The sequence below is a fragment of the Lolium rigidum genome, chromosome 2, assembly GCF_022539505.1.
Source record: "Lolium rigidum isolate FL_2022 chromosome 2, APGP_CSIRO_Lrig_0.1, whole genome shotgun sequence".
Lineage (NCBI taxonomy): Eukaryota > Viridiplantae > Streptophyta > Magnoliopsida > Poales > Poaceae > Lolium > Lolium rigidum.
In genome coordinates this window covers 292483243-292491731 of record NC_061509.1, presented here as the reverse complement: position 1 = coordinate 292491731, position 8489 = coordinate 292483243, and positions in this window count along the sequence as shown.

Here is an 8489-nt window from a genome sequence, read left to right as displayed (position 1 = left end):
ACGGCCCCGGATATACCTCTACTAGATTTGTTTATTCTTTTTTTATTTTATGCATCATCATGGCATATGCATCATATCATCCATGGTTTCACAAAATAAAATAAAAACTATTTTATAAACCCTAAAATATTTTGTTTTCCTCTCGTATGGTTTTTATTAATAAACATCTCCTCTCTTGTCATTTAACAAACCCTAACACAAAACTATTTTACTTTTGCTATAAATTTTTTGTCTCTTATTTAGCTCTCTCTCCACTTCTTATTCAAATTCAAATACATAAATGAAACGTTTCAAAATCATTTGCAAAACAGTTTTCCAAAGAGAAAAGGATTTTGAAAATAAAACAAAACCCCCTATCATGACCCTCTCTCTGCTTCTGGCCTGGCCTCTTCTCTCTCTACAACCGAGCAGCCCAGCCCAGCCTGCTCCCTTCTAGCCCACCTCTTCACCTCCGGCCCATACCCCTTCGGCAGCCCACCCCTTCTCCGTTTTCCTCTCGACGCTTGTCGTCTTCTCCCCCTCACGCGGAGAAGTATGGCCGTGGTCCTCAACCACCGCACGCCCCACCTCCCCTCCTCCTTTATCTCTCGGCCTACGCAAACCCTAGCATCGCCTCCTCACTTTCCCTCGCGTCGCCACCTCTCTCCCTCTCTTCCTCTTCCACCACCGAGCACCACTGCCTGGTTCCCTGTCGCGCCACCATCTCTGTCCACCCCGCGCCAAGCCGATACCACCTCGAGAACCGCCTCGTTGCACTGGTTCTCCTCGTGCAAGGAATCGTCCCGGGGCCCCTTAAATCATCATCAATCTGCCGTTCCCTTCTCCGGCCCCGAGCAGCAAATTCTCCGATTCTGGCGACCACCGTCCTCCTTCGGCGCCACCGAAACCTCCTCGGCCCCTCCTAGACATCCTCTCAGTCTCTGTTACTTCCTCTTTCTCTCTGTCGAGGTGATGCCGAGCTCCTCCGCCGCAGATCCACGTCGCCGGCAAGCCTCCAGCGAGCCCCTGACGTCGTCGCCGCCATCTTCTAGTCCGCGTCAGCGAGGCGAACCCGACGCGCTCCTCCTCGTTTCCTGGAACCTGCTTCAACGCCGGCGAACTTCGATGCCGAGACGCCGGTGATCACCGCGGTCACCGCCGCTTGCCCATGGTGGCCACGTCATCCGCCAGCATGGCAGCCACATCAACGCCTGGACCCCACCTGTCTGCGACCGCCGCTAGCCCAGCCCCCGGTGAGAAAACCGTTCGAGATCCAGATCATGTTGTTTTTGGAGATTGGCCGGCCCGTGCATGATTCAATTCATTAACCCGATGTCCTGCGTCAGAATCTTTTTCGGATAACCCCCTGCATCTTTAGGAAATAAACCCAGGATCCTTCCCTGTATATATTATTGTTTTCGGGTCCTTCCCTATTAAATAAAACATGTTTTCTATTTTAAAATGATAATAAAACTATTATTTTAATATCTTTTAATTGGTAATTTAAATGGAAATGTTTTATATATGAAAATTGATCAGAAAAATGCACTGAACCTGAATATGCCACCCATATACCTGTTTGCATCTTGCATCATGTCGTGCCGCGATAGTTGGTGCATTTCACCTCACATATATGCGGAGTATTTCGGAATTCCAATTAGGTTTTCCCGGCTCCGTTTAATTTTGAAGTAGCACACCCCTGCCATGATATGCCATGCTAATCAACACTTAACTTTGTGGGTAGAAAATGCAACTCCAACTCTAATTTGTTTGTCTGGGGTTCCAACTCCGATTAATATGGATAAGTTGCATCGCATCATCTTTGCCTTGCCATGCATATCATCTTAAGCATGCCGACTCTTTATCCGTAGTAGTAAGACTTGCATGTGTTGTGTGTTCCAACATTTGCTTCTTACCGGATAGGATCGCGAAGTGGTGTTGTATAATATCCCAGTATTTGGTGTTACAAAAATAGAGGAAACAGATGTGTGCATTGCATTCATGCATAGAAAATCCGGGGAATTTTCGCGCTTTAAAGCAAAACAGTCACAGTAACTGAAGTTTCACTTGATCTTGGTGGAATTGAAGTAGCTCATCAAGTCAAGCGCTATAAACCTCAATGTGACTTTGTTAAAACCTTGTTTTTGGGTAGAGATGATTTGATCTAAGGGGTTAGATCAAATGGAACTAATAATCAACACAACAACACTTTACTCAATGATAAATTGCTTGATCTTATAAAAGATTATAAGATGGTAATCCTTGTCATAACATATGAACATCTATTCAATTGCAAATCAAGTAACAATAAAATGGAGAAACCATTCTTCACTTATCTTTTCCATATCTTTAACAAATAAATATTTCTACCATGAACCTCATGGTATTTCTTGAACTAAACTTTTGAATTTAACACCAACACAAGCTTATCATTAAACCCTAGAGATGGGAGAGGTCCATACCCATCAATGAGGTAATAAACAAACTCTAAATCATTAACACTTAAAAGTTGAGCAACTAACTTTGGGGTATGATTTAATTCACTTTAAAACTAATTAACAAATATGGTAAAACACAAGGACCTAAATGCATAAAAGCCACACATTGTTGTTTTAATCATAACTTATTAAATATGTGGAATATCACAAAACTAAATTCGTTTACATTATGAATTATAGTTCAAACTATTTGAATAAAATCAACTATGTGTATTTTGAAACTCATATGATCATGCCTTGGTGAAATCAAACATCACCATTCAAAATTGAGGTATAATCCATGCCTTTGACATTTTGATCTCAATTACAATATAAATACAATCACATGTGATATAGTGACTCACCCACAAGCATAAAATCCTTCGTAAGACATTTAGTAACAAAAGCCACTTGGCTATCCAAAAACAAATCACATGAGAGGATAATACCATATGCCACATTATACACTATATAAAAGACAATCAATAACCCCCTCCTTAGCAATTCAATTACTGTAGCCGGTCTATTTATCCACTTCTTTGTCAAGTCATTGCTTGACACGTACTCTTCTATTTTGCGTTTGGGTGGTTTGGTTATTTTTTATGGCCTATTTTTTCTGGATAGGTGGTTTACCGGCTACCGGTTTGCTATGCCTCTTCCCGGTAAGCGCACCTTCCAGAAATATCTACCTTCACTTTTCACCGCTTTTCACCTCACCTCTTTTCCTCATCGTGCACCGCCTTCACGGAAAAATCGAGAAGCCCTCTCCACCGCTTCTCCCGTGGCGTCCCGGAGCCCTCTCCAAACTCACACAACAATAAAAATTTCGGGTCCCGGAGCTGACGACGAGGCCGTCCTGCTGAACGCTGGCAGCGCGACTGCTGCGGCGGGCAGACCGCTGGACCCACACGGGCGCCTCCTCTCTCCCTAGGGAAGGTCGCCGGCGTCACGGGTGCCACTGGTGCTAGGATGGGGAGAAGCGCTGCTGCGCGACATCTCTTGATGCGACCACCGCCCGCCCCTCATGGTGTTGCCTGTGCGAGGACCGAGCCGCAAGGCCGCCGATCCACTGCGCCCCTGTCTGCCGCGCGGGCCGAGGGACTGCTTCGTGCGGATAGGTCCGCACCGTCCTGCGCTCTCCGGGCGCCCCGCCGTCCTGCCCAGCTCGGCCGATTGATGAGCCGTGAGCCCGTGATGCCGCCTTCATCCTGTGTGGTGCCTGCAGTCTGCTGTTGTGCATCGATATAGGATTTTCTTTGCTCATCATTTGATTGTTCAGGTATTTTCTCTGCTCTTCCTTATATTTCGATTGGACATGTTTCTCTTCCTTTCATATTATGATGAATGAGAAGGGGAAAAACTTCAGAATGCTTGACTACATTATATGGTCAGCCTGATCAAAGTTGAAACAACAATTGGTACGGCTCCTTTGGTGGACCTGTTGATTAATGTTAGTTCGTAACTGAATCATGGTGGATATGCAGGCACTGAATCGATGTGCATCCATGTTCCTACAGGATAAGAACCCAACAGCGTTTTGTGGGATGTGTCACATCTCGGTGAGTCTCTTTTCCTCCTACATGCCTTCCTCTTCTAGCCCAGCCGACAGGTGCGATCGATCAGCTTCTTTGATAGATCCCAACATTTTATTTTTATCCTCTGTCAACCTAGGTTCTGCCGCCTTCCATGCTGCGTTTCTCGCTTGTGTGGTCTTGATCAATTCTAAAAGTGGTGGCCAGCTAGGAAGTTGTCGGACCAAAATATACGGTGAACTTCTCAATGAAGCACATGTGCCCAGTCAAGCATTTGCTGAAGTAGTGATGTTGAAGCTGTGCATCTCCTTAACCATATCAACATTTTAAATCTAATATTTGACGACGGCTTACTTCTTACAGGTTTTTTTGTAAGCTTTTACATGATCTTTGATCCTAATTTTATTGGCCCATTTATCTGCACAATGAACTGATACGCATGCCCTTTTAGTCCAATGTAGATGTTGGTACCAGAAGCATGCTATTTAGCGTGTACAAAATTTGATGATTTCAAACATGTTTCTTGGCTTGGAATTTTGAGGATAGACCAGTCATTCTCATTTGTGCACCATTTGCTCATAAAAAACATTACTACAACACTTCGATTATCAATAGGCTGAGTTGAGCTTTCGTGAACTGCATGTGTAGAGAGCGATGAGGAGATATGGAGGATCAAACTTGGACCTAAACCCAGGAGGTCTATATAGAGGAAACAAACGGAGAAAAGCTGCCGAGCCAAGTTGGTTTACTCCTTCCATTCTTACTGTGCTGAGTAGTTTCTTGGGAAATTACCACGCCGCACTATTGTAGCATATAGTTTGCATTGTCATTAGGCTGTTTTGATCAGGCATGTTAGGATAGAGGCTGATTTGATTCGGTAAGGTCTGATGGTAGATATATTTTGTTTCTTCACTAAAGCTTACAGTTCAAATCATTTTAGTATTTGGTTAACGTGATTAAAAAACTAAGCGCATATAGATCAAGGAATTGATTATGTGTCGCTTTCACTGATCCTATAACAGTCTAGAATATATTGTTGAGAACTATCATTAACCATAACTTAACAGTAATATATTTGCTGGTTTTTAGTTTGCTCGAACTAAATGACAATGGACATGCCTACCTTGAGAACGATTTTTGGATGTAAGTTTGGTCTGTTCTTAGCATGTTTCCTCTTGAAATAGTGAATTTAAGTGATTATAAAAGCAACGACTATAGTATGATTTATGCATTTGCTTTAATATTTTGCAGGAAATAAAACACTGGATCTTGGCATATTCAGAAGATTAGCTTCCGTATTTGCATGATTGCATCTTGCATGTACTGAACATTTCGTATGACAGCAGTTGCACATACTGAACATATTGTATTTCGAAATCTGAACTAATCGGCTCTACTTCTCTAGCAGTAGCACTATCATCAGGCAGCAGCACAAAAACCCCGACATACCCATAAAAATCTGCTGTACTGTCCGCCTGAAGAAATGCCAAATGCACCAGAAGATAGCAAAGGTTCAGGAACCACGCCAGCCAGACGACAGTTATTACTCGGATTAAATAGGAATAAATTTTGGCCAGCATACAATTTCTACATAGACACGTCTACTAAACAACAATTTTCTCTTCTAACGGATGTCAGCTGCACGACTGCAAAAAGAAGATGAAGGCCAAGGCATCAGCTACTGCACCAACCAAGAAGTACATCAACAAAGAACTCTTGGTACACAAATAAAGAAGTTACCACTTCGAGGTAAGCACTAAATTTAACCACAAGTTGAACACATCAAGTAGCATTATTGCAAAACATGCTAGCTTTACCTTTTGATTTATTCTCGCAGCAACAACGGAGATCTTTCTACAAAAACAGATCAGTTCATCTTGAGAACCTAAAGCAAAAATGTAGTACTGTGAGTGTACCTACCGTCCTAGCTAGCCAGCAAGTGCTTTCTACGCCGTTTGCTAGAGTTGACCACTCTGGCTGTTATGTATAATATTATGAACCTAATTACTGTCTCTCAGCTAGAAAGAGCCTAAGGCATGTCCCAAAACTGGAATTTGCTGCTTATTAAAGCTACAATATCCTCTGCTTGTGAGTCATCCTGCTTATCAGAGGTAAATATTATTGTCTCGACAAAATAAAATCTGCTCTACCACACGTCTGAAGCATTATTCTTCAGATACATCGCTTTGTAGAGTATCAAAAGCACTCTCCATACTTGATAACACTAACAATTTATAACAACACATTAGCACGATGGGCGCAGCGTGCCGCCGCGCCAATGCCTCCTAGTAGGATGAAAATATCTACATAGCTTGAATCCTAAGCTATGCCACCTCATGCTTAAAGGATTGCTATGGATAAGAGCATGACAACCAAGCACCTTACTCATCAAATCAAAACAAGAGTCACCACCTATGTGTCATGATACTAGAGCATGCCCAAGACTATAAAAGGAGCCCTCTACCTCATCCATTCCATCATCTTGTACCATGATACAAGCAAACCAAAGAGTTGGGCCACTCCATAATTTAGATAGGACATAATTTAGATAGGACCAAGATGAAGCAGCTAGGATGTGGAGGCATACCACAAGAAGTAGGTTTATCAGAATTCCTGAAGAACAAGCTTCAGAAGATAGCAAGGTAGAATTCTTAGGCAACCCACAGATTCAGATAATCACATCATCATTCCTTGAGTAGAACCTTATATTATAATCCAGGTCCTTGTGGAGTGAGAGAGGTAATTGGTATAACTTTAGCCAAATACATCCGAGTGATACCTTGTGAAGCCATACCATGCATGATCATCACCATTGGGTAATGATCATAAACCCTAAGAACTTAAAGAGAGGAGCCATTAAGAATAAGTTAATCATGATAATGCCATGATCATACTTTGAAGAAATAGGAGAATAAGCCATAAGTTAAACCTTAACATGATAATTACCTATCAGCCTCACATAAAATCATAGGGAGAATACTATCACCCTAAACCAATTCTAGTGTCATGAGTAGAGGAGTAATGGCATTGTACTAAACCCTTGCCTAGCCAAGTACTTATGACAACTCTAGTAGTATTTAGATACAAGCACCCTATAAATAGTGTGGGGGAACTAAATCCTAGCCAACCCATTATGGTATCAATTCATATCCATAACCTAATGCTTAACTATGGAACTTAAGAATAACTTAGTGCTAAACCTTTACTTAAACCCATGAGTGGTGATCAACCACTTATGCTTATAACCAAGACCAAACCATGATGAGAGTAGTACCTACTCTAGGTATTTCTAGGTGTTATTAAAATATAATACTAATGCTAACTCTAAAATAGGGATATAAAAAAGTTACAAGACTATAATAAATAAGTATCCACATAAAATCATATGTGCATGACTAAATTCTCTATTATGAGATCAAACCCTACTCGAGAACTTCTAAAAAAATTAGAGTAGAAATTCTCAATTCTAATAATTCAAAACAGATTTGAATCCACAATAAAAAGGAAAATTAAAGAATACATAAAATCATGCCTAATTGAAAATTACAATAAAGTTTGTATATATTAAATAATTGTTCTGAACAACAAAAAAATATAGTGATCATTGTTATTAAGTCCTAATTAAAATTGATAGAAACATTTGCAAACAGAATTGAAATTCAAATTGGAACTCAAAAAGGAATTAGAAAACAGGAAAATAAAAATAGAAAAGAAAAGGAGAGAAGGAAGGGGCTTACCTGGACCTTACCTGGCCACAGCAGCCCGAAGGAGCCCAGCAGCAGCCCATAGAGCAACCCAGTACCACGGCCCAGTCCAGCCCACCATACCTCTTCGTAAATATCAACGAGGGAGGCTTCATCCTCATCCTCTCCATCGTGCATGGTGGACAGCAAGACGCCGTGCCCCCTTTCTCCTCGCCGCTGGCAGCTCCTCCGCGTCCGAAGGCATGACGAGGCACGTCCTGCGCACTATAAAAGCCGAGAGATGATCACTGGCCCGAGTTCTTCCCCTCTCTGTCCAATTTCGCCCAAATCGAAACCCTAGCCCGTACGGTCTCCGACCATCACCGCCGATGGGAGACCACCCCAGGCCTCGTCGTGACCACCAACGTGACCGCCGACCTCGACTTGCTCTACCTGCAAAAGGAATCGAGCCGGGGTGAACCGTAGCCTCGCCGTCGACCTCGTCTTCCCCAACGCCGGCACCGACGAATTCCGGCGAACCAGACCTCCCCTTGCCACGCCGTCAAGCCCTGCGTGCTCCTGGTGAGACACTCGTCCTCCTAGCATGCCTAGCTCGTCCGATTGCTTGCTGTAGCGCCACCGCGTCGCTGGCCCGTGAGCTCTGCCGCTCGGCCTCACCGCCGGCCAAGCTCCGGCGACCATTAGGGAGCGGCGCCACCACCAGTAGGTTCGTCTCGTCGCCCTCGTTCGATTGAGCACACACACACCCTCGCGGGAACCCTGTATCGCCGGCGTCGTCCACCACTGGCCGCCGGCAG